General features: G+C 45.6%; 2 pseudogenes; both read right to left on the reverse strand.

Moving 5' to 3' along the window:
* Nucleotides 1-8,321: 8,321 nt before the first annotated feature.
* Nucleotides 8,322-8,865, reverse strand: LOC103655403 (uncharacterized; annotated as a pseudogene).
* A 9,263-nt stretch (nt 8,866-18,128) lies between these two features.
* LOC103655404 (WUSCHEL-related homeobox 7-like) lies at nt 18,129-21,184 on the reverse strand (annotated as a pseudogene).
* Nucleotides 21,185-27,085: the final 5,901 nt, after the last annotated feature.

A 27,085-nucleotide genomic window follows, 5' to 3' on the forward strand; every position in this document is an offset into this window, starting at 1 on the left:
CCCGAGGAGTTCCCAGGGATGCCACAAGATAGGGAAGTTAAGTTTGTCATTGATCTCTTACCTGGGACTGCTCCTATTTCTAAACGGCCATACATGATGTCCGTAGAAGAACTAAAAGAACTTAAGAAGCAACTAACTAAGTTACAGGAGGCTAGGTACATTCGTCCGAGTTCCTCACCTTGGAGAGCGTCAGTTCTATTTGTACAGAAGAAAGATGGATCGCAAAGGATGTGTGTGGATTATAGATCCCTTAATGATGTTACTATGAAGAACAAGTATCTGTTACCCCGCATTGAGAATTTATTTGATCAGATGAGAGGTGCAAGGGTATTCTCGAAGATTCTTCGATCGGGTTACCATCAAATGAAGATTAGGCCATCTGATATTCCCAAGACGGCTTTCTCAACTCGATATGGTTTATATGAATTCACAGTTATGTCGTTTGGACTAACTAATGCACCAGCCTATTTTATGAATCTAATGAATAAGGTGTTCATGGAGTATCTTGACAAATTCGTCGTGGTTTCCATCGACGATATTCTTATTTATTCCAAGAATGATAGCGATCATGAGGAACATTTGAGATTGGTGCTACAAAAGCTACGGGATAATTAACTCTACACCAAGTATAGCAAATGCGAGTTATGGATTGATGAAGTGCTATTCCTTGGACATATCATTTCTAATGGTGGGATATTAGTGGATCCTGCTAAAGTCAAGGAGATAGTGGAGTGGAGAATACCCAGTACAGTTACTGAAGTCCGGAGTTTCTTCGGACTTGCAGGCTATTATCGGCAATTTATTGAAGGGTTCTCTAGGATTGCTAAGTCTATGACCTCACTTCTGGAGAAGGGAAGAGAGTTTAAGTGGGACGAGAAGTGCGAAGATAGCTTTGATCAATTAAAGATGAGGTTGATGTCACCCCTAGTGTTGGTTATGCCAGATCTACAGGAGGGATTTGACATTTATTGTGATGCATGTGGCCAAGGCTTCGAATGTGTGCTTATGCAAGAAGGACATGTGATCGCCTACGCGTCTCATTAGTTGCGGAAACATGAGTTGAACTATCCCACTCATGACTTAGAACTGGCAGTCGTAGTGCATGCGCTTAAGAATGGAGACATTATATTATGGGAACCAAGTGCCAAGTTTACACCGATCACAAGAGTTTGAAGTACATATTCACTCAGAATGATCTCAACCTTAGGCAACACTGATGGTTGGAACTCATAAAGGATTATGATTTGGAGATTCACTATCACCCTGGCAAGGTGAATCTGGTTGCAGATGCCTTGAGTCATAAAGAACAAGTCCATTCAGCTATTGTTGCCTAGCTACGCGATGAGATTGTTGAAGATTTCAGGAGACTCAACCTAGGAATTGTTGCACACACTGAAGGAGTCACCATTGAATTGGAACCTACCTTGGAGCAAGAAATCTGTAAGGGTCAGATTGGTGATGCTAAAAATTCAAGAGATCAAGGATCTTATTACTGAAGGTAGAGGTCCAAAATTCACGGAGGATGAGCAAGGCACAATATGGTTCAAGGATCGGATATGTGTTCCTGAGATTGATAGCCTTCGTGAGACTATATTGAAAGAAGCCCGTGATTCTGATTACTCTATTCACCCTGGTAGCACTAAGATGTATCAGGATTTGAAGCAGAAGTACTGGTGGTATGGGATGAAGAGAGATATGGCTGCATATGTGGCTAAGTGTGATGTGTGTCAAAGATTCAAGGCCGAACATCAAATACTAGCTGAACTACTGCACCCGCTTAAGATACCCGAGTAGAAATTGGAAGAAATTGGCATGGATTTCATTGTTGGACTTCCCCGCACTCCTGCAGGGTATGACTCTATTTGGGCGATTGTGGATAGACTAACCAAAGTGGCTCACTTCATACCTGTGAGGACTAATTACACGAGAGCCAAGCTAGCAGAATTGTATATGACTCAGATAGTTTGTCTACATGGGGTGCCTAAGAAGATTGTGTCTGACCGAGGATCACAATTCACTTCTCGGTTTTGGAAGAAGTTGCACGAGTGCTTGGATACACAGTTGAATTTCAGCTCAGCCTACCATCCTCAGACTGATGGGCAGATCGAGAGGACCAACCAAGTACTGGAGGATATGTTAAGGGCTTGTGCTCTTAAACATGGTGGAAGTTGGGATAAGAGCTTACCGTATTGTAAAACCCAAAATTGCAAAATAATAATAATAATAATAATAATAATAACGAATAAAGTCATCATAATTAGTGCCCTTGATAAATGTTTGAACTTTAGAATTCACTCTTTCTATCAAAACAAAGGGGGTTAAGAAAATTGGAATATACCTTTAATTTAACTACACACCTAAAATAATATCCCATTGGAATAAATAAGGTGTGAATCTCATGTTGAAAGTATTACCTAGAATAAAATAATAATACTAAATAAAGTAATTTAGTATAATTAATGCACATTATGTTGGAATTCCATTTGTGCATTAAGACTTGAATTTAGAGCAGATTTGGGATTCAAATTTGAATTAAAAATAGAAAGGAAAACAATAGGGAAAAAAAGAGAAACTCACTACTTGGGCCGACTTCTCCCCTGCGCCTCGGCCCACCTTAGTTTTTCCCCTTGCGTGGCCCAAGTCCACGCGCGACAATGTGCTTGGCTCCAGGTACTATCGCGTTGAGTCACTTGTTGGCGGGCCCGGTCTATCATGTCTCCCTCCCTCGTGCGCGCCGTCACTGCTTGTGGGCCGCTCTGGTCAGCTGTGTCTTCAACTGAAGACCGATCCAACCGGGCGGATTTCGTTGAGGATCGTGCATGGCTTGCGGCCGTGGTAAACCCTTCCCTTATTCCTTGTCGACCTCCTACGGATTCGGTCGTTCCAGCTCGACCCCAATCCACAGACCCCTCCTCCGATTCTTCTAGCTCCGGCCGTTGCGAATCCATGTTGAATGCTTCGGGTTGTTGCAACAACCGAAGTCTCCGTCGATTGCCGAAATCCGTGCGGCGGGCACCTAGTTCCCAGACCGTAAATAGCCGCCGCGGTCGCCTGGGGCCTTTGTCACGCACCCATTGCTCGCGCGGGCAGAGGGATTGAGCGAATCGTGCGCTATGCGAACAGAGTATTGGGGAAGGAGTAGTGTCTGGGCCACGGCTTTGGCACCGTCGTCGTCCAAATCTCTATTGGGAGTCCTGGGTGCTTGGTTTGGGGGCGGCAAGGACACTCAGAGTGCCGTTGTGGGTGATACTCGACCAACGCGCGAGGAATTGCTCATCATACCAGATTCATCATCGGAAATCCGCCCTCGGCATGGTTTCAGACCTCCATGCGGGTCCTATCCCTGGTAAGCCCACCATCTAACTCGCGACCACCTCCACATTGTTTTGCATCAGCGCTTGTCGTGAATCGGTCGCTGGGGGAAATCGATTTTACCTCTCCGGTGAGGGGCGCCGCCGTGCTTGGGTTCACGGGCGTGGAGTGCGCTCGTAGGGGGAGAAGCTCGGGTGCCGTCCGTCTTGAGATAAACGGTCACGATTAGGCGGGCAGCTCGGGGAGAAATGAGTGGGCGCGACCGTGGGATCTCAGAATTGTGGCTCCGATCGGATCTGGCGATGGTTGATTAGTGGTCGTTCATTTGCGGATGAACGTACGGGATTAGAACAACTTACCCCTTCGCCTCATTAATTAATGACCGTAGATCACGAATCCGACGACCACGATCATGTACTGGTTCAGCGCATATGCACATTTAATCCGAGCCCTCCATCTCAGATCTCACGGTCAAGATGCCACCATACCCCTTCAGTCGTGACTCATTTGCAGAAGAGCCCCCGTCTTTAGTAAAAATAAACCCGCCATCCTACACGGTGATTACTGAGTCTTGAGAAATCTTATAGTTTAGCCCCTGCAGTTTCTGATATTTATGCGCCTAGTCCAGTGATTTAGGAAAGTAGGAAAAACAATATAGAAAATACTTTCCTAGCACAAAAATAATTCTAGGTGCAAATTGAGTCATTCTAGTTGCAATAATTTTGTATTAATATTTTTTATCACCTAGTACCTTTGTTTAACCATGAAACTTGAATTAAAATTGCTCAATTAAATTAATCTATTCTAGGTGCTAAATAATTTCAGAAATTCATAACTCAATAATCATAACTCCGTTTTGATCCAATCTAGTTGCATTAGTCTCACAATAATATTTATTATCGTGGTAACTTTTTTTTTTGTCATGAGATATAGGTTAAAATGTTGCACTTAGTCTATTATATACTTAACCACGTGGATCTTCGGAAAACCATAACTTCTTAAACGTAGCTCCGAATTTAGTGATTCTCGAAACCACGATCTCGTAGCAGCGTGTAGACTATTATTATGCAATATGTTCTTATGTTTGGTGTGATGTTAATTTTGTCTATACCATGTCTGTTTGTATTGCTACGACTAGCAGTGCGGTCACGAGGATCTAAAGAATTACCCTGGTAACTGGAATCTCAAGTGCCAGGAAAGTTGTGCCCTAGATCCACTTTTGTTACCCAATAATGTTCTTTATTATCACTTATTCATGCATAGGTTTAATTTTGATGGGACCTAATAGGTCACCCTAGACTGTTTATCTTTTTACCTTGTTCACCCCTGAATCATTAGGTAGTTATGCTATTGCTTTACACATTTTTTGGTTTAATATTTCATTATATCCATGTTCCTATTATTCTATTATGTTATTTATGTTCATGATAAGATCATTATGTTAATGGGAACATGGAGCGACCACCCGGGAAAACAGTGCTACCACAAGGGTAGTATGGAATGCCCTTGGCTGACTAATTAGGAAAGCTAGTGGATGACTACCTTACCCGAAAGGGGCAAGGGCAGTAGGGGAGTGGTTAGTGTAGGGAGGTCCTTGGGTTGATTTTGCTGCAATGACGGTCAGGCGAGGGATCCCTGCATTGGAGCTTCCTAGAAACTGTAGCGTGTTTTCTGAAGCTAGTGGAACTTTGTAAAGGACTCGTAGTGTTACCCTGCATCGCTTCCTTGGTAGAGGTGTATGGGGTTCATGATCCCTTGGCAGATGGGTAACATGACTTGTGGGTAAAGATGCGCAACCTCTGCAGAATGTAAAACGGGTATACAAGCCGTGCTCACGGTCATGAGCTGCTCGGACCCTCACATGATTAATTTATGTAACTTAAATTCAATTTGTCATTTGCATCGCATTGGGATTATTTTCTTATTACTTTTACTTATTATTACTAAGGTTTGAAATTTACTTATACTTAGTAATTGCTAATAAAATTTTGACCAACTTATAAAAGCAATGCTCAGCCTCAACCTTTATTTTGTTGATCAGCCTTACACTTCACATGAACTCCCACCTTTGCTGAGTTCATGCACATTATTCCCCACAACTTGTTGAGCTATGAACGTATGTGAGCTCACCCTTGCTGTCTCACACCCCCCACAGGAGAAGAATAGGTGGTTCAAGTGGAGCCACACATCGAGGAGTTCGATTCGATCTAGGTGGCGTCTCCCAGTTGACTTTCTGGCGCCAAGGATGGATTTTAGTTCGATCTATTTTTATATTTTATTTTGTAAGACTTCTGCTATGTAACAAGTACTCTGATTTTATTGTGACATTTATCTCTATACACTCTGTTATTATATGTGTTGTCTTCTTTGGCCATGTATGAGATGCACCCAGCTTTGTTCCTTAAAGCCCGGGTGCGACAGAAGTGGTATCAGAGAAAATGTTGACTGTAGGACGAAACCTAGATAGAAATGGATAACCCTTACTTACTTACCTTACTTTGATTCTTTTCTAAACTTATCTTAATCTTTTCTCATCTATTTCCGCTTTACTCTGATTATTCTTACCTTTTCCTTCTAAAGACAAATGTGGATTTCACACTTTGAAATCCTGTGCCTAAAGTGACCTTTAGGAATAGGAGACCTACTCTTAAGAACAAAAACAAAACTATTTTTATAGGTATCTACACGCTTGAATGTTTGTTCTTGTGATACATGTCTGATTTGGATTTTTGATTGAGTGTGATGAGTCGTGGAGTAGTATCCACAATAACATCTACATATACGTATAGGCATAAATATAAATAAATAAAATTCATGAGATAACTAAACAAATTAGATTGTCCTCCATTAAAGTGTATCTATTTTATATAGATCCATCTTATCTTAGAAGGTTCTCTCTTATCTTAATAGATCCATCTTATATCGAAAAGATTTTATCTTACCCTGATCGCAAAGATTCTATCTTATTCTTAAAGACTCATCTTGTCCTAATAAGCATACTTATCCCCACCACTTTGCTTATCTCATAACTGTATAACAAACATGATCTATTCCAACTCGTCCGTGAAACCACGACCTAGCCTATGGTATAGGTTGCCCAAACCCATTTATCTCAAAGGCAAAGTAAAATTCTATTTAATCTACCTACCCCATGTAACCGCAGTGGTTATCCCAGCTCAGATAAAGGCATTCAACACCACAACCGATGATTCCTAATTCAGACCCCAAAAGAATCTCGATTATGCCATGGTACACTCATTCTATGTCAACACTCACCTAATAGTTAAAACATGATGTACCCTTGTTTCTATACCACACCTATTAATGGCATGAAAATTTAGGTGTGAAAAAAACGTATTGGAAGTTCTACTTAGATAAAAAATATAATACTAGAACTTCGTAAAGATAAGTCAGCTGGATATGCTCAATTAAATGGTATTCTTAAATGGGATCATGGATTCTAGTGTGATCTAATCCAATGTGGTCTGCTTAAAAAAGTTAGTAGTACTTGGACCCTTCTAGCCAGGTGTTAACTAAACTTAGCACATTAGACGAACTCAACCATGAACAAAAGATCTAACTCAACCAGTAGAGTCATGATGGATTGCATAATCTATCTATCCCCACCTAACATCAAACAAACTTTTGATCTACATCATGTAGTCTATCTCACCCATATCTATCTCATTATGATAGATTCTATCATACCTTTGGACATTCACCGTATACGACTAGTTATCCCAATCTTGATATAAAACAAAGATTAAGCCCTACTAAAGAATCATCAGATCATAACCAGCTACTAGCTTATTCATTCCGCTTATCGAATAAATTCCCTTGCAAAACTATTTTGCCATATGCTTCTAACTCTCATGGTCAATACTAGGAAGGGAAGATTACCAGACAACAGCAAACCGAAATGAATCCTCCAAATCCTCCACTGGTTGGAATCGATCAAGTGGTTGCCACCCAAATGATGGTAATACAACAAATGGCAAACATGGTTACCGAAATGCAAAACCATATAAGACAAGAACACGAGGAAATACGTCAGGACCGGTTGGAGATACATCGAGAAATAAGGCAAGCACAGTTGGAAAGACAATGACAACAACAACCTCCACCACTACCACCAACTCCACCAATAAGACAAGAACGCGAGGAAATACGTCAGGACCGGATGGAGATACGTCGAGAAATAAGGCAAGCACAGTTGGAAAGACAACGACAACAACAACCTCCACCACTACCACCAACTCCACCAAGCTACATAAACATATATATATATATATATATATATAAATTACTACTATTTGTAAGATCTAAATGTTACTTTAGTTAGTAAATGGTATGATACTATTTCAGGAGGAATAATAAGGTCTAATTGACCCATGTGTTGCTAATATATCATACATCATGCTGAGATTTTTGTTTGTGCATATGTTTTGAGATAACATGGTTAGATACCCTTTTCTTACAAATCTCGAGGACGAGATTTCTGTTAAGGGTGTAGGATTTGTAAAGCCCAAAATTGCAAAATTAAATCATAATAATAATAATAATAATAATAATGAATAAAGTCATCATAATTAGTGCCCTAGATAAATGTTTGAACTTTAGAATTCACTCTTTATAAAGTAGATGCTCATAATAGAATAACTAGGTGAGTGCCCGTGCGTTGCAACGGGAACATATAATATCATGGTAATTTATGTACCTGGTTGCACGACTGACTGACCCATCTGCCCCGAGCACTCCTCGATCCTCATCCGTGCTCGCCAAGCGACGAAACCCAAGACGGCAACACCATAGCCCACAGCACACCAGCGACCACACTAAAGCCAAGCAAGCAGCTTAGGAACCCACGCGCCCGGCGCCTTGGACATGCTGGGCGTGCGGCGGTTCGTTAGTGGCAGGATTTTTCCTTGCATTTCCCTGCTGCCGTATTAGCCCCTCTGCCCCTCGGCGCCGTGCCAACGCCACGGGAGCTATAGCCCCCGATTTAAAGTTCAGTTCGTGGTGGGGGGGTGATCGACGTATCCTGCCGATTGCCCAGACGCAGCACGCTCTCTGCCCAAAATTCGCCTGCAACCCCGAGCGACGACAATGGGGGGAGGGGTCGATGGCGATGCTGGCCAAGCCCATCCAGCTCATGGACCAGGTGGCGCAGCAGGCGGGCTGGCAGTGCCTCAGGGCAGACTGCACGGAGCTACGGTCCCGTGCTATAAAGCTCACCGAGCTCCTGCGGCAGGCGGCGTGGGTCGAGCTGTACGAGCGCCCTGCCGCGCGCATCATGGCCGACATGGAGCGGGCGCTCCACAAGGCCGCGGGCATGGCTGTGCGCTGCTTCCAGAGCCACTCCCGCCTCCGCCGCTTCTTCATGCTGAACCCGGTGTCTGGGCTCCCACGCACCCTCGCCCTGCTCGACACCGCGCTCGAGGACATCGACTGGCTCATCCACGTCTCGTCCCCACAGGTCGACGACGGCGACCTACGGGGGCTCCCCAACATCGCGCAGAATGAGCCCATGCTTGGCATGGTATGGGACAACATCGCGCGCCTCCACACCGGTGGCCTCACCGCGTGGGCCGACGCGGCCGCCACCCTCGCCTCCCTCGCCGTGGGCAACTCCTACTTCGCCAAGTACATCGTCAAGGAGGACGGTGTTGCGCCCCTCGTCAAGCTGCTCAAGTAAGGCACCGACGACAGGCAGGAGGCCACGGCCATGGCGATCGGCCTCCTCTGCTGTGACGAGGACAACTTGCATAAGCTCCTCCACTCCGGGGTGTGCTCCATCTTCGTCGCTGCGCTCAAGGAGCCACCGATGCGCGTGCAGGCCGCGGTCGTGGACGCCATCGCGTCGCTGGCGCGCCATAGCCACAAGTGTTAGGACCTGTTCGCGCAAAGCAACGCCGTCCGACATCTCGTCACCCACCTCGCTTCCACCCCATCCGTACCACCGCCCTGCCCGCACCTCGCCGCGCACCGCCTGTCCTCGCACCCGCTGCGCTTCCTCCGCCGCTGCCTGCGCGTGCGCCCATTCGACCGCCCCAAGATCCAGCGGGACCCGTGTGAGCTCCCGCGCGGCTCGCCCTGCACCGCCGCGTCCCCGCCCCCACCTCCCACCTCTACGCCTGCCTCTCCTACGCCACCGTCTTCTGCCCCTCCCACGCTGCCACGCACGCCTCCGCCTCCGCGGGGCCCGGCCACCAGATCACCGTCGACGTTGATCGCGCCGAGCTCTTCTGCGCCGCCTGCGGGTACCAGGTCTACGATCCCGACTTCGATCATGTCGTCTTCCTTGCCCAGTCCTCCTCGCTTCTCCCCTCCACCTCCACATCCTCCGCGTCTGCCTCCCTGTCCCTCCGCAAGAGCGGCGTGTCGATTACCGTGCGTAGTTGCGGACCTCGAGCATCACGGACGTGGAATGGGGATGGGACTGGATGACAACTGTTGGGGGCGTGGCAGGTTTCTCGGCGTGGTGGTTGCAGCTTTCGCGGGGGAAAGATGGGGGCGTGCGCGTAGAGGGGGGAGGCGGGAACACAGGAGATGGTCTACACTATTGCCTTAGTAGTTAGTAGATATATATATAAATATTAAATGTAATATATCAAATGATGATTAATATTGATGACACAAAAATCGATAACCAAATTGATTCCATTAATTTGTCATTTTTCATAATCATGTGAGTGGTCTGAATAGACAAATGTAGCTCAAAGTTCAGGAACAAAGGACAACAGTCCTAGGCACACGACCATCAAAACAACTCAGTTCAATGTGAAAAGTACATTACTACAGACCCCTTTTCAAATGTTCAGATGTGCATTAAGACTAAAACTGAAACAAATCAAACACTTCATAACTTCAACAATGTGCAGCATAACTTCAAGCTTGCATCAGAAAATGGGATAGGTCTTTTCTTGCCATAATATGCCATCACATCTTCAAGCTTGCATGAGAAAATTGATCGGATCTTTTCTCTTCTTGACATAGTATGACATCACCTTGTCCAATGTCAACAGTTTGTACTAAGGACAACAATAGAGACTACAACTTCTCAGCATCATATTTGGACATTATGATGAAGTACTAAAAATAAGGAGTAGAGTGATCAGCTTGCCTATAATTTTAAGTTGGCAACAATAAGATGGTGTACAACGAACAAAGCCTAATGTCAGGTACTTATGTTGGTAGCCAAATCATCAGTATGCCTACTGTTGGGTACTTGTTCTCAAATGCTTTGAATTAAGAACAAGGCAACATAAAATGTTAAATATCAAAGCCCTTCGTCCTTCGAAACATTATTTCCCCTTGGATATAATGAATTTCAGACGAAGGTTATGAAGGTCATACCTTCATAATTACAATAGAAGACAAGAAAAGATTTATGCATGAAATAGAGAGAATATCATAATTATTCTAAACATTATTATTAATTTATTTCTATTTATTTTACTTGTATAAACGATGGCAAATTACAGATGTACCTTCGGTCTGAAGGAAAATAAGGGTACAAGCGTGATGCCAATGCCAAGTCAGCGTGAACAGTACAGGAATACTGTTCATCTATTTATAGGCACGGGACACAGCCCGTAAAAAATTACATTAATGCCCTTTACTTCTATCAATAACTCTATAGTAATTCTTCAAGGGCTGATTTGGCTTTTCGTCTTTAAGTCGGTTTCCCCTTTCTGCTGTCATGCCGAAGCTCCTCTGCACATAGCTTCGTGATCGTTTCATCCTTCGTCATGATTGTCTTCCATTTCAGTCAAGCTTCGTCTTGACCATGCTTCTGTATACCCGCAACCTGATTCCGAAGATACCTGCTCGCATACTTAGAAAACATTGTCAAATCACGTTTTTGAGGACCTTCGGAAGCCGAAGGCCCCCAATAGTAGCCCCTCGCAATATTAATTTGCTGTAATGATAAATTCATATTGCGATATGGACGATGGCCTTAAGCCGAAGGTCCGAAAAACACCTTCCCTTTGCTAGAATAGCAACAGTCTTTGACAAGCGGGACCCTCCAGTTTCAACGCTCTGGGCGTATAAATAAGAGCTCATCCCGGGTTTATTTGGTACGCTCTCTTGCCAACTGCTATTACTCACCCAACTTTTAGCCTGCGCGCAACAACGCTTGCTTGGCTTTTTAGATTTTAAAGCTTCGGTTTTGAGAGCACTTTCTCAGCATTTGGAAGGATGTCTGAAGATAAAAAGCTGTTAGTGATTCGAAGCTAAGTCTTTCTGAGGAGATGCATCTGGGTTTCCTTCAATCAATGTCGAAGACTAATACAGAGAAGATTACTAAAGAAATTTTGGAGGGTTTATCTGAAGATACTGGTGATAGCGACAGCTATGATGTGGATAGTGGTGGTGAAGACTCCAAAGATCAACCTTGGCGACCAAGCCATGCGGTTTTTGGCAAATCAAGTATTAAAGAAAAACATCTTGTCAACATGAGGGGAAGATATTTCCGGGACTTGTCCGTTGTGAGGGCTGATGAAGGAGAGAAGACTTGTCCAACTCCTGAGGAAAATGAAGTCGTGGTATTCCGAAGCTTCTTGAAAGCTGGACTACAATTTCCCTTAAGCAGCTTTGTTGTAGAGGTGCTGAAGACATTTGAAATCTACCTTCACCAACTTACCCCCGAAGCAATCATAAGGATGAATATCTTCGTGTGGGCCGTGAGAAGCCAAGGCTTGGAGCCTGATGCGAAAAGTTTCTGCAACATACACGAATTGTTATACGAGAGAAAACCCTGGGGTAAGGAACAGTATCACAACAATTTTGGCTGCTACAGCTTCGGCTCCCGGTCTGGGTCAAGCTGCCCCGTGCTGACCTTTCGAAAGAGGTGGCCTGACGACTGGATGACGGAATGGTTTTACGTGAAGAATGACTTGAAATCACAAGAAGATATAAAGAAGATCATAATGTGTCCCATCTGGCAACGCTTCGGCCTACGGAGGCCGAAGGTGGAAATGAATGAAGCCGCCGAAGAATACCAGAGAGCCTTCGGAGTTGTTTGCTCTTTTATTGGGACGAGGGATTTGGTCCAAGAACACATTGCCTTCAGAGTATGGCCACTTGTGGAAAAATGGGAAATGCCGCAGGAGACCATTAAAGAGACTGACGAAGGTGGACTAGTCAGGCTGAAGTACACATTTAAGTTCGGAGACAAATTCGTTGAGCCAGATGATGACTGGCTAAAAAGCATTGAAACTGTAAGTGATGAACTGCTTGGGGGTATATTCAAAGGCCGAAGATACTGCATTGTCAGCAGCCTTCGGAGGCCGAAAGAAGAAGAGACTGAACCGAGTATTTGACGCAATTGGGTTCGTCTACCCCGACTACCATTATCCAGTGCGGGGTCAAAAAAGAAAGAACACTTCCTCTGTGAAGGAGACTACTTCAGCCGCTCCTAGTGAGCCGGCGCCGAAGAGGAAAAGGGTAAAGGTTCTCACACACCGGCCACGTTACATTGAACTGGCCACAGTGCCTGAGTTCGCCGGTGAGACCTCTTCGGCCACCGAAGCTAAAGAATCAACTCTGCTGCCAGAAATAAAAGAGCTGGCCGAAGTGCCAGCAACAGAAAAAATGGAAGAACCAAGGACTGAAGAAGCAAAAACATCAGAAGTTTTAAGTCCTTCGACAAAGATTGAGACAGGAAAAAGCCAGAAGGGTCCAACAGTGACTCCGAAAATAAAAAGGATGGTTAATGTGTTAGATGTTTTGGAGACAATTAAATCTTCAAGCATAACTCCAAAGAAAACTGTTGAAACTTCTGAAGTGTCTACTGAAGCCTTTGTTGCTGAAGCTTCGAAGCAACAATCTGAAACTGAAGCTGGGCCCTCAGAGCCAACCAAGGTAAAACCTTTGGAAACCGAAGAAACGAACATTGCAAAGGCAGCCAAAAAAATACAAATGTCAGAGCCAATTTTGGTTGAAGAAACTGACACTGCTGCCCCCGAAGCACCTTCCAAAATATACGATTATATTGTGCGACACGCTTCGGGGAAGAAATTATCCGAAGAAGAGATTTTTGAATCTAATCACTATGCCAGAGAATTGAAATATCCGAAGGGGGCACTAGTGTTCAATGGGACAGACGAAGATGACTTCCTATACTGCCTCCCAGACAACAAAGAATTATCCGTCTGCCGGGAGATGGCTAGAAGCATGGGGTTTCCGAAGCTTGAAGCTGGACTCTGCGCTATGACGAAGGACGATCTTGCGAATAGCCTTGCATATAATAGTCTGAAGGTGTGAGAATTGTATATTTGGAAATTTACAATTTTTGAATTATTCTTTTATTCTTATAGTAATTCTTTTTCCACATAGGGTTTGATACTAAGCAACGCCTTGAGAGCGCAAAAGAATGCTGAAGACGAAAGCTATAATATCGCTTTCAACAACCTACGAGCAGAGGTTATCAAGCTGAGGAACGAAGCTTTGGAAAAAGATAAAATTCTGCTTACACTAGTGGATAAAATAAAGGAAGACGAAGCTACCTCTAAGGCTCAAGCTGAAACCCAAAAACACGAAATTCAAGATCTTCAGAAACAACTGGCCAGAGCTAAAGAAGAACGCATACTAGAAGAAACAAAACGAGAACTTAGTGATCAATGGGCAAATCATTTGGAAATAAATGTTGAAGAGCTTCGTGCTTCCAAGAAAAGATACTATGATAAATCCATAGAGTGTGTTAAGAAGATAAAATCCAGCTTCACCAGCGTTGGCACATTCTCTAGCGAAGAGAATTTCACAAGGGGGGATCCAGAAGGCCCAATTGAATGGATTGGTCACGAAGCTGAGGCCTTCGAAGAAATCTTGAATAGCCGCGGAGACATATGCACTTTTTCAGGCGCCAGGGGGATTGCTACTGTTTTGGAAAGAAAAGGCTGTGATCATGTGAAATCTTTAGCTCAAACAGAAACCGCCTTGTCTTCCGAAGACATAAAAGACCCCTCGGCCGAATCAAGCCTGGTTGGTGGAAAGTTTTTCACCGACATTTGGGACAATGGAGGCCGAGAAATGGCTCAAGAAATCATTCAAAGAAGCGAAAAAGGCATCCATGATGCTAGGAAGATAACAGAGGCTGCTGAGAAAGGCACAGAGCCCGAAGGGCAAATAGGTATCAACTAGTGGTTTTTTTATTCTGTTGTAATCTTTGATTCCAGACTTTGTTCGCGGTTTGTAATAGTAATATAGCCGTATCTTCTCCTCCCTCAGAACCTGCTGAGGCAACTCCGGGCCCCCACCGGAATGGGGACAATGAAATTAGAAAAATGGCCGAAGCCATCATGGACAAGGTTGTCGATCGGCTGCTGAACGAAGCTGCATAAATAGTTCTTAGGGAAGATTAGATGCTATTGTAAAAATATTCAGAATGTAACATGTGTAATACATTGTAACTTTGAATGTAATATATAATCTATTTATAGTTTAATTCTTTACGATGCATGAAATTTTGTATACATACCGTTTTTTGAGCCTTCGGCGAAAAAACACCTTCCCTTCTTTTCATGCTTCGTGAAGAAAATCTTTTATATATCACAAGAATTTCCATACTTCTCTGATGAGAAATATCCAGGCTTCGTGAAATATTCTCCGAAGCTATAAAAAGTTTTATGTTGCCTTTCTAATGAAGCTACACTTCTTCTCAATTTATCTTGTGCCTTAGCACGATTTTCTCTTTTTCAAAATATTCTCCGAAGATCAATATTGTATCCCCTTCTTGTTCCACATGCAATATGTTGTATGATGCTTATGTTATGCAAAATGATGTGATGATGTTATGTTATGCAAAATGATATTTGTGTCGAAAATACACACATCCCTGCAATAAAGCACACCATCTTTTTATATCAGCGCTGACTTTTCGCTGTAAGCCTCCCTTAGGAGCTTCTTCGCCTTTTACTTTCAGCGGAATCAGTGTTTATTTTTCGTTGTAAGCCTCCCTTAGGAGCTTCTTCGCCTTTTACTTTCGGCGGAATCAGCGCTGACTTTTCGCTGTTAGCCTCCCTTAGGAGCTTCTTCGCCTTTTACTTTCGGCGGAATCAGCGCTGACTTTTCGCTGTAGGCTTAGAAAACTTACATTGCGCTCCCTTAGGAATGACTTTTTACTTCTTCGAATAAATTGCACTGTGTCCCTTGGAACAAATTTTTGATAATACAAAGGTCCTTCATGCCACCATAAATTCGTATGCTTCAACAACTCAAGCCTATGGAGAAGATATATTTTCATTATAGCGAAAGGCGAAACTATTACAAGAAATTGAAAAACAATAAAAAACTCTTAGACTTCCCATAATTGTTCCTTATTAACAAAAAGGTAATACTGAATGTAAAAATGCGAAAAAACTGCTGTCGAGGTAGGATATTTGTTAGTAAATGTGCTTCGACTCTGGCACAGTGCTATTGACTGTGCGAGCTTCGGACTCCTCTCTGAAGTCCCTCTGAAGGTGAATGTGCTGACTCCCTTCTAGCTGCTGTCCTCGCTGCGTTGGTGGTGGCAGTGGAGGCTGTTGCCAAGATGCTTGGGGTTGACTTGCTGAAGCAACAGAAGCTGCAGAGTGATTGCCTACATATTCTGGGATGTAAGGCGAATGGTATGAAGCAGTGTGCATGACCTGCTTCGGCTGACTCTGTTGTGCTGCAGCCTCTGCTATCTCCTTTTGCTTTTGGATGGTGACGTGGCACATCCTGGTGGTATGGCCCTTGTCTTCGCCACAGAATAGACAGTAAATTCTTCTTGGCTGATCCCCAAATCTTCCCCCGAAGCCCCTGGCGCCTCTGCCCCTTGGCGCTGGCGGCCGAACAGAGCTTTGTTGTTGTCCCGAAGCTTGCGAAGAGTATTGTGGCCTTTGCTGTTGGCTCCCTCTATAATCACTGAGTGGAGTTATGAATTGACCTGACATGCCTCGTATGAAATCTTCCTCCGAAGCCCCTGGTCATTTCAGAGAACCTAAATGCTTCCTCCCTTCTTTGGCGGAAGTCGTTGTCGGCCCGGATGTACTCATCCATCTTTTGGAGCAGCTTCTCCAAAGTTTGTGGTGGCTTCCTAGCAAAGTATTGCGCTGAAGGTCCCGGCCGAAGCCCCTTAATCATGGCCTTAATGACAATTTCATTGGGCACTGTTGGTGCTTGTGCCCTCAGATGCAGAAACCTTCGGACATACGCCTGGAGATATTCTTCGTGGTCCTGGGTACACTGGAATAAAGCTTGAGCAGTAACTGGCTTCGTCTGAAACCCTTGGAAGCTGGTTATCAACATATCCTTCAGCTTCTGCCATGAAGATATGGTTGCTTCATAGCTCATCAAGAATTGCTTCGGATCTGTATGACCGTCGTACATGGGGAGCTGGGGTGGCTTGTAAGACTGGGGCCATGGTGTAGCCTGCAATTCTGTTGATAGAGGAGAAGCATCATTGAAAGCAAAATTTCCATGATGGAAATCTTCATACTAGTCTTCCTCATTGTAGAAGCCTTCCTGATGGAACTCTCTGCGCGGAGGCCTTCGGTTCTGATCATCTTGAACAAGATGACGAACCTCTTCGGAAGCTTCATCTATCTATCTCTGAAGGTCAGCTAAACGAGCCATCTTCTCCTTCTTCCGTTGCACCTGTTGCTGAAGGATCTCCAGGTTTTGGATCTCCTGATCCAAGTCGTCTTCCGGAGGCGTTGGACTAGCAGCCTTCCTCTTCTGGCTTCAGGCCTCCCTGAGAGAAAGGACATCCTGATTGGGGTCCAACGGCTGCAGAGTAGCAGCCCCTGTCGTTGAAGCTTTTTTCGGCGACATGACGAAGGTGATGCTTGCCGAAGGCGTTCAAGGCTCAAGAAATGGAAGTGAGTTCACCGGAGGTGGGCGCCAATGTTGGGGACTTGTTCTCAAATGCTTTGAATTAAGAACAAGGCAACATAAAATGTTAAATATCAAAGCCCTTCGTCCTTCGAAACATTATTTCCCCTTGGATATAATGAATTTCAGACGAAGGTTATGAAGGTCATACCTTCATAATTACAATAGAAGACAAGAAAAGATTTATGCATGAAATAGATAGAATATCATAATTATTCTAAACATTATTATTAATTTATTTCTATTTATTTTACTTGTATAAACGATGGCAAATTACAGATGTACCTTCGGTCTGAAGGAAAATAAGGGTACAAGCGTGATGCCAATGCCAAGTCAGCGTGAACAGTACAGGAATACTGTTCATCTATTTATAGGCACGGGACGCAGCCCGTACAAAATTACATTAATGCCCTTTACTTCTATCAATAACTCTATAGTAATTCTTCAAGGGCTGATTTGGCTTTTCGTCTTTAAGTTGGTTTCCCCTTTCTGCTGTCATGCTGAAGCTCCTCTGCACATAGCTTCGTGATCGTTTCATCCTTCATCATGATTGTCTTCCATTTCAGTCAAGCTTCGTCTTGACCATGCTTCTGTATACCCGCAACCTGATTCCGAAGATACCTGCTCGCATACTTAGAAAACATTGTCAAATCACGTTTTTGAGGACCTTCGGAAGCCGAAGGCCCCCAACACCTACCATTTGAAGATGATGTCAATCAGTAGCATACCCTAGTAGAAGAACCTATTTGCCTAGGTGTTGGAAGCACCAACTTCTGTCAATACTACTTTTTTATGGTAACAGTTGCAGAAATGAGCTTACTCGAGCTATATCAAATGTGACCATAACATTAGGTAAGACATGATTTCGATTGTTTGCGGATAGGGTGCTGCTTCTAATAGTTGTCACCAAGCAATGGTTAATTTGGATGTCTAGAAATACTACGAGACATAGAATTTCAGCACCTAGATTTTAGAGGGTAATACACCATCCCATTTGTTATAGGTACTGCAACAATTTTTTGTCCATAAACCATAGTCCATCCTCAGTAAAAAACATGAGATTGAGAATCCAAGCAGATATGGATAAATAAAAGGAGTGTGGCTTCGGCGGGAGTGGCTCTGGAAGCAGCGCGTGGCCATGCCCGCGGCCTTGTGGAGCGCCCGCTCCATGTCGGCCATGATGCGCGCGGCGGGGCGCTCGTACAGCTCGACCCGTGCCGCTTGCCGCAGGAGCTCGGCGAGCTTCATGGCGCGGGACCGTAGCTCCGTGTAGTCCGCCCTGAGGCACTGCCAGCCCACCTGCTGCATACTACCCAACAACAAAGAATGCATAGCCATCCAAGTGTTAGCTCTGAACATTTGTGGCATTATTTTGGAATATAATCTCCTTAAAGCCCTAATAGGTGCTATTTGTAATATAATTGTGTCAACATTTGGTAGGTATAAACATCAAAAGACTACAGACATATTAAACTGAATAGTCACCAAACCCCAAACATCTATGAACTAAACCATCGGTCCTTGCACGCGTCGCACTGGAAACACAACACCCGTCGGTCATTGCTCCACGCATGACAGTCGATGCCATTCGCCGTCGTGGTCGCGCCAGATGCTGGGGATGCCTAGAACATGGCGTTGACGGGCTAGAGCCTGTAGTACGCCAGCAGCTTGCAGCAACCAGAGTGCGCCGCACAGTGTTAGTGTTACACAAGAGAATATCAATTGAGTTTAAATATTCCCTGCAAGAAACAAAATAGGCGGATAATGACTGTTTTTTTGTTTTGCGATTATGCATAAACTCTGTGACAAGAACCATGCATTAGATGAAATTCATAATCACTAACTGAAATATGGACAGAAACCCGTAATAACTGGGAAATCATCTACACGGGAGTTCTGAACCCAAACCCAAAGAATCCCCTTCTCTGTTTAACTTGTGGAATGCCGGTTGGGGACCAATTCCTCACATGATTGAACTTGTGTCGCATGATTCCACTGCATTTGCGCCAGAGGCCATAGAGAGCACTGCACTTTTAAGCCTCCACCAGATGCTCGAAAGAATCTGTCGCCAAAGAAACATTGGGAGCAGAAAATTATCCTGCTATTTTCTACCAGCGGACGACAGAGGTAAGGGAAAAACATGATGACGACAGAGGGATGGGCAGAGCCGACGGACCTATGTAGGTGGGGATGTCGATGATGTCGCTAAGCATCTTCTAGGACATATGATCATGAGCTAGCGGAGCCGACGGACCTGACATTGCTCGAAGAGCTCGAAGTGCGCAGCGATCCACACGGTGCCTAGCGGGCTCTTCTGCGTGAGGACCGTGTGCGAGTAGAATATCCTCTGTGATCCCCTCCAGGTCACCGATAAAATGAAACTACCTGAAGAAAGATCCAATATAACTATGCGAGAGAAAGGACCTCCTAATCATGTGATGCGAAACACTGACAGTGACAGCCCCAATCCATACGAACACAATCCAAGCATACGATGATACAATAATAATGTACTAAGGAAAAATGTATGGACTTTTAAAAATGGTACTCCAAGATTACCTTGCAGCAGATCATAGTTGACGACAACAACATTAGTACTTGTAGGAAAAGATGTGAGCCTAGTGGTCGCCATGCTCGTAGCGGTTCCCCGCGACGCAGCAAGGGACACCGCCGCGGAAGTCGTCTCCATGGCCACGCTAGCTCCGAAGCCGTACTGCAGCAACCCCAGCGTCGTGTTGTGCTCGTGCGCCGCGTCGCTTGCCACGGTGTTGGTCACCGTGGTGGTATTGTTCTTATGGTGTTGATGGTGATCAGCGCCACCCACGGGCCAGAACTGCCCGAGCCCCGCCGGGCCCCAGGCGCATGTCCTGTGACAAGTGACAGTCGGCTCTGTCACCTCATTGCACAGCCCCAAGAACGCTCCCGCAGGTAACGCCGCTGGTGGTTGCTGCTGCACGGGCACGTCGTGCCTATATTGCCCCCGAGAATGGTGGCGACCTCGGCAGCCGACAGGAAGTAGCCTTGTGGCCACGGCTGGAAGACGGGCTCGTCGGAGGCTACAGGGTCCTACACCTTGTGCGCTAGCGGCGCCGAGACCGGCGCCACAGGGTGGGCTTGGTAGTATATCTACGCACACACCGCACCAAGCGGCCCTAGAATGTCCATGACCGCTGTCGTCGCGAACATCGGCTACGGCGCTGGCTTGCTGGACCCAGAGGAGCGGTCGGAGGAGGACGAGGACGAGGAAGCTGGCGCCTGCGCCTGTGCGAGCGAGGCGAGCAGCTGGAATTGGTTCTGGATCAAGGGCAGTGGCTGCGGCATGACGGGTGCCGCTGCCGCAGCGGCCCCGCAACCTGGCGTGCGCGCAAAGCCCAGCCCTAGTGTCCAGTGCGCAGCTTGTTCTTGGAGCGGGACTTGCGGTTCTGGAACCAATAGAAGAAGTTGGCATCACCGACCTGGTCGTACTCCTGCAGGCGCATGCGGATGCGGGGGATCTCCTCGCGCGGCGGATTGACCATGCCGGAGTTGAAGATGGCCTCTAGAATCCGGATCTGCTCCGGCCTGGGGTTCCACCGGGGCTTTGGATCCGGGGTCCGCTCCTCGCCACCTACGCATGCACAAATCGAGAACCAAAATAATCAACCAGTACATACGTAGTCAGCTTTAGTTCACCCCTCGATCTTGATCCCCGTCTCGCTACAAATAAACACTACCTCTAAAACTGATAGGTTGCATCACGAATGGGGCGTCCGCATGGCAATTGTCGGGGCGGGGATCGCACGACAGGTAGGGGCGCGGGCCATGGATGGTGGCGAGGCGTAGTCCAATGCAGATGCGAGGTCGAGCACCAAGAACGACCGATGCTAGGAGCGGCGGGAGCAGGGGCAGTGGTCGTGGATTCTGGGTATCCCGGGCGTGGCGCTGGGTGTGCGACGGTGGGGGCGGCCGCAGGGGCGACAATCATGGTGCCGAGGTCAGGGAAATGGGGGCGTCGGGTGGGGGAGGCAGCCATAGCGGAGGCAGGCAGTGGGGTTTTAGCAGAGAGAGGTTCGGTTGGTTGACTAGCGGAGCGCGCGGGATGAGGACGGGGCGGGGGCATGTGCTATAGTCTACACTATTGCCTTAATAGTTAGTAGAGATATTAGTTAAATCGTAACCTAATTAAGATTAGACATTGGAAAATGTTTTCTATCAAAACAAAGGGGGTTAAGAACATTGGAACATACCTTTAATTTAACAACACACCTAAAATAATATCCCATTGGAATAAATAAGGTGTGAATCTCATTTTGAAAGTATTACCTAGAATAAAATAATAATACTAAATAAAGTAATTTAGTATAATTAATGCACATTATGTTGGAATTCCATTTGTGCATTAAGACTTGAATTTAGAGCAGATTTGGGATTCAAATTTGAATTAAAAATAGAAAGGAAAACAATAGGAAAAAAAGAGAAACTCGCTGCTTGGGCCGACTTCTCCCCTGCGCCTCGACCCACCTTAGTTTTTCCCCTTGCATGGCCCAAGTCCACGCGCGGCAATGTGCTTGGCTCCAGGCACGATCGCGTTGAGTCACTTGTTGGCGGGCCCGGTCTGTCATCTCTCCCTCCCTCGTGCGCGCCGTCTGATGAGGACATCCTCCACTATTACCCGTTGGCAAAGACATAATTGTCCCAGTTGGCCCAATTGTAGTCGGATGGTGACCGTGTGAGCCTCAGAATTATCCCACCTCGCTTAACTTGGGAGGAGGAAGCCACTTTAAAAGGGAGAGCCACCCTTCCCCCATTGGACTAGTCTCTTGGGACGATTGGGCCTTTCGCTGAGTTGGGTGTGCTTAATAAACTGTTGGGCTCCAGGCAACCCTAATTTGTTGGGCCTTGGCCAACCCCACCTGGGCTGGGTGTATCATCTGGTATCAAAGCTAGGGCCCATTTTAAGAAGGTGGGAATGATGAGGACATCCTCCACTATTACCCGTTGGCAAAGACGCAATTGGCCCAATTGGCCCAATTATAGTCGAACGGTGACCGTGTGAGCCTTAGAATTATCCCACCTCGCTTAACTTGGGAGGAGGAAGCCACTTTAAAAGGGAGAGGCACCCTTCCCACATTGGACTAGTCTTTTGGGGCGATTGGGTCTTTCCCTCAGTTGGGTGTGCTTAATGAACTGTTGGGCTCTGGGCAACCCTAATTTGTTGGATCTTGGCCAACCCCACCTGGGCTGGGTGTATCACCGTCACTGCTTGTGGGCCGCTCTAGTCAGCTGTGTCTTCAACAGAAGACCGATCTGACCGGTCGGATTTTGTTGAGGATCGCGCATGGCTTGCGGCCGTGGTAAACCCTTCCCTTATTCCCTGTCGAGCTCCTACAAATTTGGCCGTTCCAGCTCGACCCCAATCCGCAGACCCCTCCTCCGATTCTTCTAGCTTTGGCCGTTGCGAATCCATGCCGAATCCTCTGGGTTGTTGCAACAACCAAAGTCTCCGCCAATTGCCGAAATCCGCGCGGCGGGCACCTAGTTCCTAGACCGTAAATAGTCGGGTGTGGTCGCCTCGGGCCTTCGTCACGCATCCACTGCTCGCGCGGGAGGAGGAATTGAGCGAATCGTGTGTTGTGCGAACAGAGCATTAGGGAAGGAGTAGTGTTTGGGCCATGACTTTGGCGCCGTCGTCGTCCAAATCTCGATTGGGAGTCCTGGGTGCTTGGTTTGGGGGTGTTGGGGGCCTTCGGCTTTCGAAGGTCCTCAAAAACGTGATTTGACAATGTTTCTGGAGTATAATACATGAACAGGTACCTTCGGACTTGGATCAAAATCACAGTGTGAAGAAGTATAAGGAATACGAAGGATGGCGCAGAGCCGAAGCTATGCGCAGGGGACCTTCGGCATGATAGCAGAAAAGGAAACCGACCTAAAGATGAAAAGGCTATTTAGACCTCGATAGATTACCATAAAGTTATTATCAAATGTAAAGGGCATGGGTGTAATTTTACATGAGCTGCGTCCCGTGCCTATAAATAGATGAACAGTGCTCCCGTACTGTTCACGCTGACTTGGCATTTGCTTTTGCGTCACGCTTGTACTTTTGCTTTTATTCAAGTCGAAGGTACACTTGTAATTTAATGTCATTTCTATTTTTTCCGTGTTAGTAAAATAGAAATGATCTAATAATGATAGATAAATGTTCATGCTATCTTTTGTGTTTCATGTATTTCTCATTTTCACTATCATATACCATAATGATGAAGGTATGTCCTTCATGACCTTCGCCCGAAGATCGCTATATCCCAAGGGAAATAATGCTTCGAAGGACGAAGGACATTAATTATTTAACCTTCTTTTGTGTTGCCTTGTTCTTAATTCATAGCATTTGAGAACAAGTCCCCAACATTGGCGCCCACCTCCGGTGAACCCTTTTTGACCACCTTCGGCAAGCACGACCTTCGTCATGCCGCCAAAGAAAGCTTCAGCAACAGGGGCTGCTGCTCTGCAGCCGCTGGACCCGAACCAGGAGACCCTTTTTCTTCGGGAAGCCCGAAGCCAGAAGAGGAAGGCCACCAGTCCAACACCTCAGGAGGACGATTTGGACCAAGAAACCAGGAACATGGAAATGCTGCATCAGCAAGTGCAAAAGAAGAAAGAAAAGATGGCCCGGCTAGCTGACCTACAAAGGCAGATAGATGAAGCCTCTGAAGAGGTTCGTCATCTTATGCAAGATGAGCAGAACCAGAGGCCTCAGTACAGAGAGCTTCACCAAGAGGGCTTCGTCAACGAGGATGACTGGTATGAGGATTTCCATCATGGAAATTTTGCTTTTGATGATGCTTCTCCTTTGTCAGCAGAACTGCAGGCTACACCTTGGCCCCCGTCTTACAAACCACCTCAGCTCCCAATGTATGACGGACACTCAGATCCGAAGCAATTTCTGATGAGCTACGAAGCAACCATATCTTCATATGCTCGCAATACTGCAGTCATGGCGAAGTCCTTCGTCATGGCAGTCAAAAATGTTGCACAGACCTGGTACTCTTCTCTTCGGCCAGGAACAATCACATCGTGGCAAAAGCTGAAAGACATGCTCATCACCAGCTTTCAGGGGTTTCAGACGAAGCCGGTCATTGCTCAAGCTTTGTTCCAGTGCACTCAGGATCATGAAGAATACCTTCAGGCGTATGTCCGAAGGTTCTTACGACTGAGGGCACAGGCGCCAACGGTGCCTAATGAAATTGTTATTGAGGCCATGATTAAGGGGCTTCGACCAGGACCTACAACCCAATACTTCACCAGGAAACCTCCTCAGACCCTGGAGAAGCTGCTTCAGAAGATGGACGAATATATCCGAGCAGATAATGACTTTCGACAAAAAAGGGAGGAAGCTTACAGGTTCTCCGAAATGACCAGGGTCTTCGGAGGGAGAATTCACCCTAGGCACGTCAGATCTATCCATTCTACTCAGAATGACGATAGGGGAAGTCAGCAACAAAGGCCGCAGTATTCCTCTCAGGCTTTGGGGCAGCAACAGAACTATCCTCGGCCCCCAGCTCCAAGGGGCAGAGGCACCAGGGGCTTCGGAGGAAGGTTTGGGGATCGGCCCAGGAAAATTTACTGCCTATTATGTGGTGAGGACAAGGGCCATACTACCAGGATGTGCCATGTCACCATTCAAAAACAGAAAGAGATAGCAGAAGCTGCAGCCCAACAGAGCCAGCCGAAGCAGGTTATGCATACTGCTTCGTATCACTCACCATACATTCCAGAGTATGTGGGTAACCATCCTGCAATTTCTGTTGCTTCGGCAAGCCAACCTCAGGCATCTTGGCAACAGCCCCCACCTCCACCACCAATGCAACCCGTTTATCCTTAAGGCCAGCAGCCAGAAGGGAGCCAGCACAGTCACCGGCAGAGAGACTTTAGGGAGCAGTCCGAAGCTCGCACAGTCAACAGTACTGTGCCAGAATCAAAGCACATCTACTAAGATATATCCTACCTCAGAAACAGCTTTTACATTTGTTATCATTTACCTTTTCAATAAAGAACAATCATTGAAAACTCAGTTCTTTTGTTGTTTTCAATTTCTTGTAATAGCTTCGTCATTATCATAATGAATATACCTTCTTCAAACATCGACGAAGTTCTAAAGGTTTTGACGAAGGAATGCATTGCATTGTCGAAGCAACACAAGTCGTTCTTAAGGGAATGCAGCGTAATTTTTCTGCTCAAAAGTCATTCCAAAAGGGAATGCAGAGCTTACAGCGAAAAATAAACGCTGATACCGCCGAAATAGAAGGCGAAGAAGCTCCTAAGGGAGGCTTACAGTGAAAAATAAACGCTGATACCGTCGAAATAGAAGGCGAAGAAGCTCCTAAGGGAGGCTTACAACGAAAAATAAACGCTGATACCGCCAAAATAAAAGGCGAAGAAGCTCCTAAGGGAAGCTTACAGTGAAAAGTCAACGCTGATACACCGAAAAATAAACGGTGAGGCCGAAAAATAAACGGCAAAAGGATTGTGTGCTCCACTGGGGAATGTGTGTGTGCCTTCGGCGCAAATATCATTTTGCATGTCATTTACATCATTACATCATGTGCATAGCATATCATCATACATCATATTGCATAAATTGTACAAGAAGGGGATGCAATGTTGATCTTCGGAAAGGTAGACAATGTTGACATACAATATTGAGCTTCGGAGATTGTTTCGAAGAAGTGCCAAGGCACAAAATAAGTTTTCAAGAAATACAGCTTCGTCACTTTGAAATGAAAAGGAGATCCATTGTTTACAAAGCATAATGTTTTTTCGGAAACTGTATATTTTCATGGAATATGGATATTCTTCATGAAGCATGAAAAGAAGGGAAGGTGTTTTTTCGCCGAAGGCTCAAAAATGGTATGTACGTAAAGTTTCATGCATTGTAAAGAGTTGAATTATAAAACAACTTCTATATTACATTCAAAATTACAAAATATTACACAAATTGTCCAGCAAATATTACATTGCAAATGTCTTTACAATAACAACTAATCTTCTTTTAAAACTACTTCTGCAGCTTCGTTTAATAGTTGATCAACAACTTTATCCATAATAGCTTCGGCCATTTTTATAATTTCGTCATCCTCCTTTGCTCTGGGGTCCGCCAATGGCTCGGCGGGCTCTGGGGAGGAGAAAGTGCGGCTGTGATGCAAAGCGCAAATAAGTTCGAAGTCATAAAATTAGAACATAAAGTCAAAAGCTATTAATTAATACCTATTCGCCTCTCAAGATCCGCACTTTCTCAGCGGCCTCTGCTACTTTTCTAGCGTCGTGAATACCTTTTTCACTTTTCCTTATAATTTCTTGAGCCATTTCCCGACTGCCATTCTCCCAGATGTCGGTAAATTTTTTTCCACCAACCAAGCTTGCTTCGGCCGAGGGGTCTTTTATATCTTCAATGCATAAGGCCGCCTCGGTCTGCGCCAGGGATTTCACATGTTCGCAGCCTCTCCTCTCTAAGATAGCGACTATCCCCCTAGCACCCGAGAAGGCGCATATGTCCCCACGGCCACTCAAAATTTCTTCAAAAACTTCGGCCTCGCCGTTGATCCAGTCAATTGGACCTTCGGGATCTCCCACTACGAAGTTGCTTTCATTCGAATATGCGTCGACGCTGGCGAAACTAGTCTTAAATGTTTCCACACATTTCATGGATTTTTCATAACATCTTTATTTTGAAGACCGAAGTTCTGCAGTTATTTTCTCCCAATGATTCCTCCAGTAATCGCTAGCGTCTCGGTCAGCTTCGGCAGTTGCACACTTTAATTTCGCTTCAGCCAGCTGTTTCTGAAGATTTTCAATTTCGCACTTTTGGGCTTCAGCTTGGGCCTTGGAAGTAGCTTCGTCTTTTTTTATTTTGTTAAGCAATGAATTTAATATTTTA

Source organism: Zea mays, chromosome 4, assembly GCF_902167145.1.
Source record: "Zea mays cultivar B73 chromosome 4, Zm-B73-REFERENCE-NAM-5.0, whole genome shotgun sequence".
Taxonomy (NCBI): Eukaryota; Viridiplantae; Streptophyta; class Magnoliopsida; order Poales; family Poaceae; genus Zea; species Zea mays.